The 12,429-nt window shown below is 31.7% G+C and overlaps 1 long non-coding RNA gene across 2 annotated transcripts; it reads left to right on the forward strand.

Moving 5' to 3' along the window:
* The first annotated feature begins 8,497 nt into the window (after positions 1 to 8,497).
* LOC149386387 (uncharacterized) lies at positions 8,498 to 11,773 on the forward strand. Of its 2 annotated transcripts, XR_016301187.1 has the most exons (4): positions 8,498 to 8,753; positions 9,586 to 9,743; positions 11,286 to 11,418; positions 11,511 to 11,773. It is a non-coding gene; the product is annotated as an uncharacterized LOC149386387 (long non-coding RNA). The 2 variants fall into 2 exon arrangements; XR_016301186.1 differs by lacking the exons at positions 9,586 to 9,743; positions 11,286 to 11,418.
* The last annotated feature ends 656 nt before the right edge of the window (positions 11,774 to 12,429 follow it).

Consider the following 12,429-nt stretch of genomic DNA (forward strand, 5'->3'; position numbering starts at 1 on the left):
GCTTGATACCTTTGAATTCCAACAATTGACAACCCTCTCCATTTACTTATTTGTTTGAGAATTCGAAAATATTGAAATTAACAATGGGTTATTAAGTTATATAGCCACGCGGATATAGTGGATTGAGATATAGCCCACATTTGGTTAATTTCTTGTAAATAGCCAAGTAAACTTATTAACAGATTAATAAAAGCCTTATTTAACACAACAAAACATATATTTTAGGTAGTTAATAGGCTGCCACGTATGCAAATTGGCTATTTACAAAGTATTTACCAAAGGTTGGCTAATTTACAATTCCTATAGTTTAAGTGGCTTACGTAGCCAATTTACTATTAAGTTATATAGCCACACGGATATAGTGGATTGAGATATAGCCCACATTTGGTTAATTTTTTGTAAATAGCCAAGTAAACTTATTAACAAATTAATAAAAGCCTTATTTAACACAATCAAACATATATTTTAGGTAGTTAATTGGCTGCCACGTATGCAAGTTGGCTATTTACAAATTATTTACCAAAGGGTGGCTAATTTACAATTCATATAGTTTAGGTGGCTTACGTTGCGTATTGTGTAGAGAGACATTCTCCACCGATCAACAAACTAATTAAATTTTGAGGTTTGTATATTTAGTTTTATATAAGATTTGAGAATATGGAAAAATGTAATTTCAAATTTTTTATTATTTATAGAGAAACTAATCTATTGGTGGTTTTTTATATATATATTTTCATATATTTTTAATGTTTTTTTTACCTTAGAGATGAGAATAAATGAAAGATTATTCCCATTTTATTGTTGGAAAAATGACAAATATATATCTTATGTTTAAGTAAAATGTCTAGTTTAACATTTAGTTTTAAAAAATGTCAAGTTTGTACATTATGTTTAATTAAAATGATGAAATTATACCCTAAAATAGATAATTCTGCCAAAAATATTTTTTATATTGACTTTTCATTAATGTTGGCTCTGATATTTATATGTGAACCTCATTAATCCTTATTCATTCACTCCTTATAGGCCTATATGTAATCTATTGTAAAAAAATAAATGAATAAAAACAACGATCTCTTAAATATGAAATATCGTGGAGAACACAAACAGAGAAAATGATAAAAATTGACAATTGAAAATCATCAAAATCACTAATTCGAACGAAAAATCCAGGAATCAAAGTCGCCGTTTGACATGCATGAATTTTATTAGTTTATTGTAACTTAATTCGATTTCAAATTGGGATTGGGGGTTTTTTACTTTTATTTTAAATAAATTACATGTGTCTATAAGGCGCTAATGAATAAGGAGAAAATTGGGTTTACATATAAATATTATAGTAAACATTAATAATAAAAAAGTCAATAAAATGATTATTTGTAGCATATTTATCTATTTTCTGGTATAATATTGCCATTTTAAATAAAAAGAATGTACAAACTCGATATTTTTGACAATTAAATGTTAGACTTAACATTTCACTTAAACACATACTATATATGTGTCATTTTTTCTTTATTATTTTAAGTTTCATCTATGATACATTCAAGGTCGGTCCAACAATATAGCGGTGTAAGCCCTGTGAAATTTGGAAGAAAAAAAGACCCCAAATTTTATATAAAATGGTAATGTAAAACTTATAAAAGGCCCATTGTAATTGATGGCCCATTTTATTATTTTCATTTAAAATAAAGAAAAAAGCTCACTTTCTCACACTTAACACACTTAGCTTTTAAGTGAGACTTTTGATTTTTTTTTTTTTTAATATGGTAGTGCGGCTTCTCCTTTATTCTACACAAGCAGTATGCTATGCGCGTTGCTACGGAATAATTAATATATTTTAATCTGAAGGAAGAAATATATGGAGACATGTCCAGAAATAATTAACTTTCAAAAAATGAATTTAATTTTTTTAAGAAATTCATAAAAAATAAGAATAAAAATTTAGTACGAATGAACAGTGTTTTGTGTCTCTAGAGAGGGTTCCTCTGCTTTATATATATAATATAACGTCGTTCCGAAATTGCGATTTTATTCACAAAATCATAAGGTTTGACTTGAGAAAACGATTAAAGGCTTAAATCTTTGAAGTAAACTTTGATTAATGAATTTTTTTTATTTATATGTTATTTTTCATAATTAATCACTAAATTTTTTCCTCTCAAAATTAGTGATTATCATGTATTTTCGAAAATATGTTTTTTATTTTGAAAAAAAGAAGATTACCAATTGGATAGTTTCCAAAAAGGAGCTCTTGTTAATATATTATTGTGTTTGTTATTTTGGTAAAAGAAAACCTCATTTTTAAATTTCGTTTAAGGCCACCACCTACATTGAACCGGCCTTGGGTATATTATGTATTCTTCATTAAGTTATATTAAAATGTTTAAAAACATATGCTTACGGATAGCGGATGGGTTAGAAAGTCAGTGGGGACAAATTTTTAAATTTTTTTTTTCAAAAGGGACAAATTTTAAAAAATCATATGAATTTAATTTAAAAATATAGAATTAATTAAAAAAACTAAGATAAAATTACAGTTTTCAAAAATTTAGGGGGATATTCGTTTTCTAGTGGCTCCGCCCTTGATTATAGGGAATCGTTGCTATGTAGAACTAACGGTTAATGTTTTGTATCAGACTTCTAGCTAGGCAAAGATTATAAGACTAATTTAATGTATATAAAATGATTAGCATTTGATTATCAGCAATGTTAGGGCGAAACCAATGTCTTCAGGCAAAGATTATAAGACTAATTTAATGTATATAAAATGATTAGCATTTGATTGTCAGCAATGTTAGGGCGAAACCAATGTTAAAGACATAAAAAAATACATAAGTGAGTTATGTTAGAAAATTTTGGGACTACTAATGTTATTAAATAAAATATGTTGGGTTATTATTAAGTAACTCAAAATTGATGTTGTTTAATTCAGAATAAAATTTGTGACTTAAAGACATATTTGTCATGATAATATTACTATAAGTGCTAATTTTAATTTGATGAGTGGTCACATTAGAAATAAACAATAGTTATTAGTAATTGTATGTCAATTTTTATTTATAACTTATATGATCTTTAATTGCAATACATACCTATTTTTGGAATTCTCATCAATAAGAATACTACATACTCGAGACAAATTGCAATTATTATACCACCATTTTATTTGTGCATTCAATCCAATAAATTTGGTACACTTTCGTTATATAAATCTATGGTTTTATTTCTCTTCCACGCGTGTGATTACGCTGATGCATTCCTGTAAGCGCATTGACGCTGATCAGCGCTTACACTCTTTTGAGTATATACGCATCAACATGTTTTTGGGTCAATTGGTCAGCTTGAGAATTTGATTTGCTTACTGAATATTCGTTGACTAAGCGTGTGAACAATATGGATTGCTTGCTTTATTGACCACAAGATATTTTTTTTTGCTCAGAACCACAAATTTTTTTAATGTTATATAGCTGAGGATATTCCTTTAGCCGTCCAAAAAGAATCTCATGCAACTGGATCCGCAGCAAATAAATAGTTTGGTCTCAAAAGCAAGGATAGAAAAAATGTAGTTCAAATGCTTTTATAAATTTATAAGGCTGAAAAAGTCCACCATATAGCCGTCCCATCTTCTATTAAAACTACTTAATGATTATGCACACTCTGAAAATCAACAAGCTATTCATGTGCGTAATACTAACGAATGCTAATTACTCCACGTTACGCAACCATTTTGATATCCCATCGAATTAAACAAGAAAACGTATAACATTGATAATTCTTTAAATTTGGAGAAACAAAAAAAAAATACCAATACTTTGAAGCCATTGTGTATTTTGACCTATTTAATAAAATCATGGTAGCCTTATAAAAATAAAATAAAATTTCTTGGTAACTATAGTGTACTATTCATCGTAAAGTTATAGATTCTAGTAATTGTTGTTGCTTACTTCTTATTTCAAATGTCAAAGATTAAATTTAACAACAACAAAAAAAACAGTGTATCATATGAGATAACAGTACATTTTTCAGTAAGTATATGTATTTTGCATACATTAGATGAAACTGAATTGTTCACTAATCCTAATCACATCACTTTACCATAAATTAAAATAAATAAATAAATAAATGAATGATTATTATCACTTTTTGGTGGTAACGATTGAGATCCATGTTCAAACCCATTGATGTAGCATAGATATTTTTTTTTTCATGCAATGAGGAATCTAGTGTGTGTGTTGATACTTTTTCTTTGTTGTTCCAAATAGTTAACATTTCATTGGGCTTGAGAGTGGGACCAATATATGCATATATACGTAAACTACCAATATGAGACCACTTTGTCCTTCCAAAGTGACATTTACATTTATTACCAATTTCCCTTCTCCCACTTGTGCACTTTGTGCCAATGATCTTCGTGTAATAATGTCGTCCCTTTTGATAGTATAATTTGGATGATTATGTGGTTGGAATGTAAAATATAGAAACCCTAGCTATTGCGCTATTCTAATGTGCACTTGAATCATGTAGCATTACATATGTTGTCACTATGTTGAAGTTGACTTTTTATGTAAATGGATTTTAGCTCTTATTTTAGTGTCATGTCAATGGTGGCTCTCTTTTTTTTTTTTTTTTTTTTTTTTTTTTTGTGTGTGTGATTTGTACATGTCAAGTTACCATATATGTCAATGGGAGCCTTTCAACTATAGTATAAAAGTAGTTGATCTCCTTTTTTCTTTTTACCCATGAATATCAGAGAGAGTGTACGTGCATAGTATTATTCCTTCCATAGGATATGTAGATTTGAAGACAAGTGAAACACCTTTTGAAAGTAATTTATTAAGGGTTAATAATCACAATACTACTACAAAACTATATTATATTATATATATATATATATATATATCATATCATCGTTCCATTTCAATAGTTTTCATCTTATATGTATATATATAATACATTGTAAGGAATGACTAACAAATACAATACAATCGTTAAATATTGATTATGAGTAGTTAATTTTTAGATATGTTCAATAATAACACGGAATTTTATGATTAATTGATTTCGAGATGAAGAGGGTTTTTTTAATTATTATTATTATCTTATTTCTCTTCCATACATAATTTTCAAGCGAAATATTAATCATAGAGTAATTAATACTGTAATGTAAACCAAATGGACGAACAGGATACATAACGTACGTAGTACATGTGTAAGTTGGTAAGTGGTGAAGATTACTTGGGACATCATTATGAATAATAATAATTTAGAAATATAGCGATGTGATATATAGAGGAAAACGGTCCCCATTGATGAGTAGCCGCGATGAGAGGTTCCAAAACTCTAGCTAGTGGTGTCTAGTCTCTACATTAGATAAGTCTTGGTTTCTAGCTAGGAGCCTAGGACAAAGGCAATAGACATAAAGTGACTCTCTAAATCAACCATCATATCAAACGAAAGCAACTATAAATATCTACGTGCTATCGGTACGTTCGGAGAGAAGCTTTATAATTGGATTTGGATGTACGTAATGAAAATTATACTCAATTACAAGAGTTTTGTTTAGCGTTGGATGTGAATTGTGGGTAACCGGTTACAACGCACATGGTCGTTGTCAAAAATAGCTATTTTAGCAGAGGACCTATTTCGTATTATAGTTATTAACCGGTGTGAATAGTAACTTTTATCTAGCATCAGTAACTTTAACTTGGTTGTGGACAAGGATTATTGGATATGAAAGCCTAACATTTGTGGATATTAATATTATGGAATTCGAACACCATTTAAAAGTGTTTTCAAAGATTTTTTTTGGATTTTTACAAAAAAATCCCAAAAAAATTAATATAGAAATATTTATTGACAAACATGTTGCGAAATTACACATACTAGTGACAACTTGTCACTAATTCACACACAATAGTGGGCACTAAATATTCGCATATCAGTTCGTTTTAGATTTTTGTACTTATGTGAAAAAATTATTGAAAACACTCATAGTTTTGACAGTTCCCCTAATATTGTTACATGATGTTGGCATCTGTATTGGGTCCCATAACAAAAATTATTAAATTCTTGAAAGATATATATATATATATATATATATATATATATATATATATATATCAAAATGATCCTTGGAATTATTTCTGCCTCATTCCTCTCTTATTATCCAATAATTAATAATTAACTGCCTCCTCGGCGTGATATGATTTTTAAAATCATCTTTTATAACCATTGATGGCTAGTCATTCACTTTTTTTAAGGATTTTTTTTTACAAAGTAGACAATACAAATTAAGTGCTTAACAAAATAGTCAAGGTTTCATAAGTTAATGCATTCTAGCCGCTTATAATGTAAAACTACTAATATATCCTTAATTATTTTTATTATAATTAATCTAGGTTTCCAAAATTTTAATTCATTGCACTTTATGTATTAGTCCACTCTTCGATAAACCAGAAGAAGAAAAAAAAAAGTTGTAAGAAAAACTTTAATCCTACTTTCAAAGAATTTAATACACTCTTTAATAAACCAAAAGTAGGGAAAAAAATGTCAAAAATTTTAATCCTGCTTTCAAAAAATTTAATTCACTCTTCGATAAATCAAAAGAAGAAGAAGAAGAAGATGTCAAAAACTTTAATCCTGCTTTCAAAATATTTAATCCACTGTTCGATACACCATAAGAAGAAAAAGAAGAAGAAGATGACTAGCGTTCGGAGAATTCTTAGCCCAGATATGGCAATATCAGCACACATCTCAGATTTGCCATAACAAATCTCATCCACGGCAGAGAGAGAATTCAAGTCGTAGACCATGATCATGTTGGAGTTTCTTCACCCGGACTCGAAGCTCACGAAGAGAAGCTTTCGGCCTGATATGATCGCTTGAACCGTCAAGCCAGACCAAATCGAGTTCTACCAAGTCATAGTCGACTTCTTGAGTCCGTTCGTGAGGTCGATCACCTGGACATCGGAGAAATCCATGGCTCTACTGACGGCGATGGTTGGGATTTGCTTTTGTGAGCGACAATGACTGATCCGAGCTCCGTCGTCTTGATCGCTGATGGAAAATCACGGTCGTTCACTGCCAGGATTGACGATCTCTCAAGATTGAAGGCCTCAAATCGCGATGGACTTGAGACCGATTTGATCAAGAGCTCTTCGATTCCGTAGAACGGAGAATCTTGGATTAGGTCTTGGAAATTAAAATTCCTAGCTTTGGAAGGAAGGTTTCTGATGCGGAGGAGAGAGAGTAAGATGGAGAAAAGCTCATGTCCTCGATCGACGAACGAGGGAAAAGACGAGTCTGTGGTGAATGGTTGTTTTGGAGTTTTTAAATATTTGGATTATTTTGCCTCAATTTTACAAAGTTGGACTATTTTGCCAAAACTAAAATTAAAAATGACTAGATAGTCGTATCGCCCTTTTTTTTGAAGCACAAACTCAGTCAATGTGGAGCAATACTTATAAATGTATAATAAGTCCATTTTATAAATGATAATTTACTGTTATAAAACTTAGAAAGCCATTTATAAATTATATATAACTGTTTATAAAACTTATATATAACTGTTTATCTATATCGTTTTCTTAGGTATTTATTTTCAATTTTTTGTAGTAAAATTTCAATTCACTATAAAATTTGTACTTTTTTAGATTTGTTTGACCGATAGTAACTTATATTACTATTATTAACTAATATAGAAGAGTTACGAATTACAAATTAGAAATCACGGGTGAGTTATTGTGTTGGGATGACTTCAAAATTATGAACTTTTAAGACAAGACATGAAACATATGTATGTATTTTTTTTATTCTTTTTTTCTTTCTTTCTAAAACTTTGAATTTTAGAATCTAAATGACACATTTTATTGCTATAAGTAATTTGTTATTATTTCATTAATTAATATAGGATAATTATCTCATTTCAATGCGGATTATGGATATTAATCTAGGTCAGCCATATCATTGTATAAAAATTATTTATTAAATGACTATTTTATTAATAAAACATTTTTTCTATAATTTTGGGGAAAATTATTCATCTGCCTTAAAATGTATATAGAATTCCCTAAATATGTCACCTTTGAAATAGCCAGAAAATTTTCATGATATTATATATAATATCTAGTATATACACCTAAATTGTGCATCATTTTTGAGAATATTATATTCCCCCTATCGGCCTATCGTCGCCGGCTAACATGAAAAATATCGTGTTTTAGACATTGATGAAGACATGTTAAAACAAAGGGTCTAGTGAAAAATGCATATATGGAGTTTAAGTATTCTCATAACAAGAAATACAATAACATTTTGAAAATGACTTAACCATGTAAATTCCACTATAAGTTATCAAAAGAGAATGGGAAGGCCCATTTATACGACCAAGCTAAGAGCACAGCCCAGCCCATTTTTAACCAAGCTAGGCACAACAAAAATTCCGGGGTTTAGTGAAAACGGCACGTCGTATCGTCTCATTCACGATGCTCCCAAAGGAACGTTCGAACTGTTCGAACCGTTGTGAGCAAAAACAGTTCGAACCGAGAGAGAGAGAGAGAGAGAAATCAATATCGTAAGTTTTCCCTTTCTAGAGCTTACTTTATTTTGTTGTGTAGTAAATCCAAAGTTTAGGAAAGTGTAATTTGATAGAATGTAGTGAGATATATTTCTGATCTTTGGTTCGTTGTCTACTGATGAGCTTGACAAAACATCGAGGAAATACAGCTGAGATTCAACATTTTATCGAATAGGTAAGCCCAATTTATCAAAATTTATGACTTATATTTGGCACAAAATTAGTTAATAGGTTAGTGCTTGGTTACTGTTACTTTTGATGGACGAATGACGATCAAGTGGATTTACTGGTTCAATAAGCTCAGTGGTTTGTATTTATCTAGACTCCATTGTTAAATTAGCTTTTTTGTATGGCTGTTAGAGCTACTATATGTTACATAACTGTTCTTTTTTTCTTCCTTTTTTTGGCTATGCAAATTAATTTGTCAAAGAATGATAGCAAAATTAGAGCAGTTCTAGGTTTTGGATACTTGCAGATGAGAAATTTAGGAATAACCAAAATTCTGTGTGGTTTTCACATGGATTCAGCACATATCTTATGCTTAAACTCTCTAGTCTAATTTGGAATCATACTGATACCGATAGAGGTAGATGTTAATTTTGAAACTGATATGTTCATCTGAAACAACATGTGGTGGATTCAAATGTAGCTCTGCTCATTAGTTGTTATATGTATTTATGTATCTATGTATATTCTTTTGTTGACTTGTTATAGATCTCCGAATCCGCTTACACGTGTTTACAAGAGCTTCATATTTTTATATCATCAACGTCGGCTATGATGAACATATTTTTGAATTTTTCTGTTCCCCCCAAAATATAGATAGGATTCATAAAATGAAATCTGAACTTAGATATTCTTTAGTTTATTGAATGTAATGAAGATGCTATCAGAGTATTATAATTTTCTTGTCTAGAAGGGTATATTTTAGCTTTTTTTTTCTCAAGAGGGAAATTTGATTACCGTAATCTACTTGGATTTCTTCAACTTATAAAATTTTATGGAAGGTGATTTTTTCATAATTTTGGATATCGCGATTGTTATACAATCGAGGATGTGGATGAGTTCGAAGCTTTCGATAATCCCGCTTTCACCCGATCATTTCTCCCCAAGAACTTCTTATCCCAGAATTACCCTCGTAACGGATCCATCATTCATCTGACAGGTAGGATATGATTATGTACACATTATAGTATGAAGATCAATATGGAATCTGTTTTGCAAGGTCTAAGTGTATCCATTAAGCATTTATGAATTCCGCTGCAGATTTCCTTTTTGTAAGCCTTTTACTTCATTAGGCTTTACATGCCAAGTATGATATCTCAGTTTTTCCTTTTCTGTCATGAGATTTTTGAAAATTTGTCGTTTTACACTTAATTATCCTAACAAAAAAGAAGACCCGTATCGAAATGAAAACGGGTATAAATAGAGGTAAGACGGAGAGCATTCTTCACCATCGCCTTGTTCTCTTACCTTGCTAGTTTCCATTACCCCTTGAATACAGTTCCCATTTCGAAAAGAAAAGAAAAATGAGTTTGCTTTTGGCCTCTGGTCAGAGAAACACCGAGAAACGATCGAGCAATGCTTTATGCGGCTATTGCGACAAAGTGTTCAACGATCCCCGTGCTCTCGGGGGCCATCTTAAGGCTCATCGAGGACAGACTCTTCCAAAGAAGAATCTGAACGGGCCAATTACTCGTCCCAGAAGTGCTCTGAGCGTTGCTAGGCCCACGCCTAGACCTCTCAAGCCAGCCTTGGTCGAAGGCTCCGCTGGTGGTTCTGGGACCAATCAGCTTGCTGCCTCGGGTAATAAAAAACCTCCCCTTATCCCAAAAAAGTCCAGGTCTGAACTCAGGGGAAGTAACAAGCCAACCCCAAAAATCACCACAAATACCAATTACCATGACCATTATTCTGATAGTGACAAGGCTAAAGCTTCTTTGCCTGTTCAAGCTCCCGAACCTTCTTCTCTCACCAAACCCAGCAATGTCTCTTTAAATTATTCATCCCCTTCATGTTTTGGTGTGGTTTACCATCCATCTGATCTATCTTTCTCTCGTAACCTTGTGAATGGGGATCGAGTCTCGGGATATGGGTCCCTAGAAATCAAGTACCCGAACAAGGATACTTATGCCATACCCATTGCTAACCACATGGGAAGCTATAGATGGCCTGGAATCCCGAAAAATACCATGATTCCCTACCAGGATCGATTTCTAGAGGAGCACGGAAAATATGAAGAGTACAACAACAATCCAGTCTTGGCTCCGAGAGTCAAAAAGCCATACCCGACCGAAGCTTCTGTTGTCCCTGTAATGATGTATCCACCAAGAAGAATGGAGTGCAACCCGATGATTGCACCGGAGATTCATCCAAGTAAAGAAGCCGAAGCCGAAGCCGAAGTCAAAACTGGAAGCAATCTTGATCTTTCTCTGCATCTGTAGCTTTTTAGTTATATCTGTCTTATGGTTATGTTTTGGGGTGTCATTCTCTTGCTTGTACTTTTTTCTGTTCTAGGACTATTTTAATTTTCAGTTTCTCATGAGGAAAAAAAAAAAAAAAGTCGTGTCTTTCTGCTATCTCTCTGTTTCCCTAGCTTCCTGTTTTGCAAGAATCTATCTTTCTCATATATGTTGGTGCTGCATAGTAGGAACAGAAAAAACTATTGAAAGAAAGCATTCTGAGCATTTTGTTTCATACATCTCAGGCACCATGAATGGTCTATTTTCTAAGCCGTGAATGATATAAGGTCTATTTTCTAAGCCATGAATGATATATCCGTAAGAATCGCTCAATCTGTTCCAGAGTACGAGGTTATCATACCCAAATTCCGATATGCAGTTTAGTTTCAATCATTGTGATAGGAATCTTTAATGTGAGACAATTGTCTCAATTTATTTAATAGTTTCTTACGCATTCTGATTATATACAGAGCTTGCCACAGAATATGGTCACTTGTGGAACTCAAAATGGCTAAACATTCCCATATTCGAGTTCGTATCGTTTCTTCGTATCATTCCTTGGTTTCTGCTCTATCTGAAACAACATTGTATCAATATCATCGGTGCGGCCTTGGATTTCTATACTTCAATCTCCAACTAGTGCTTTACACTATTGTTTTGGCTTTTAGATCTTTTTATTCATGGTGTTTGGAATGTTTTGTTTTTCTAGCATAATATGTTTTTTGTTGATTTATATATTTATAGTTCATTCGAAACTTGATCGTTTAGAAGCTTGAATGCCCGAATGGATCTGCTTGCTGTTAAGTATTTATGTGCGAATTTCATCACAACTGTGAAGTTCTAAGGTTAACATGCTCATATGATGAAAAGCACATATTTTGTACGTTAATCTCGGTAATGACATCAAGTGCTTTTCTTTTCCTTCATTTACGTACTGTATTTCATACAGAGCGTACGGTCAAAACCATATTCCATTATTGTATATAGTCTCCTCTCGCTTTTGCTTTTATAATTAGCGACTGAGATTTTGGGGAGAAATTTAATTGATGTTCCTCAAATAATTGAGTTGTATTGTTCAATTGAGGCAGAATCTCAAATGTGCAACTTATCAATGCATTGTTCGAACCTGAATATAATTGAGTTGAAGATGATTTTCCACATAAACTTGTCTTTACTCGTATTAAATTACCGGTCTTAAGTTTTAAAAACTTATAGATCTTCAGTCACCGAACACACAAATATGTAGACTCAAAACAATTGGCTGTTTCTTTGATCACCAGTGGCATTGTTTTATTCTTTCCAAGTTCGCGTGGTGTCGTATTAATTGAAAGTTGATTCTTTGATTTTGAAGTAGGCGTTTTCAACAGCCTTTGGACTATCCAAAACAGC

Source organism: Urtica dioica, chromosome 9 (assembly GCF_054948205.1).
Source record: "Urtica dioica subsp. dioica isolate 48M chromosome 9, U.dioica_male_clone48M_v1_H2, whole genome shotgun sequence".
NCBI classification, from domain to species: domain Eukaryota; kingdom Viridiplantae; phylum Streptophyta; class Magnoliopsida; order Rosales; family Urticaceae; genus Urtica; species Urtica dioica.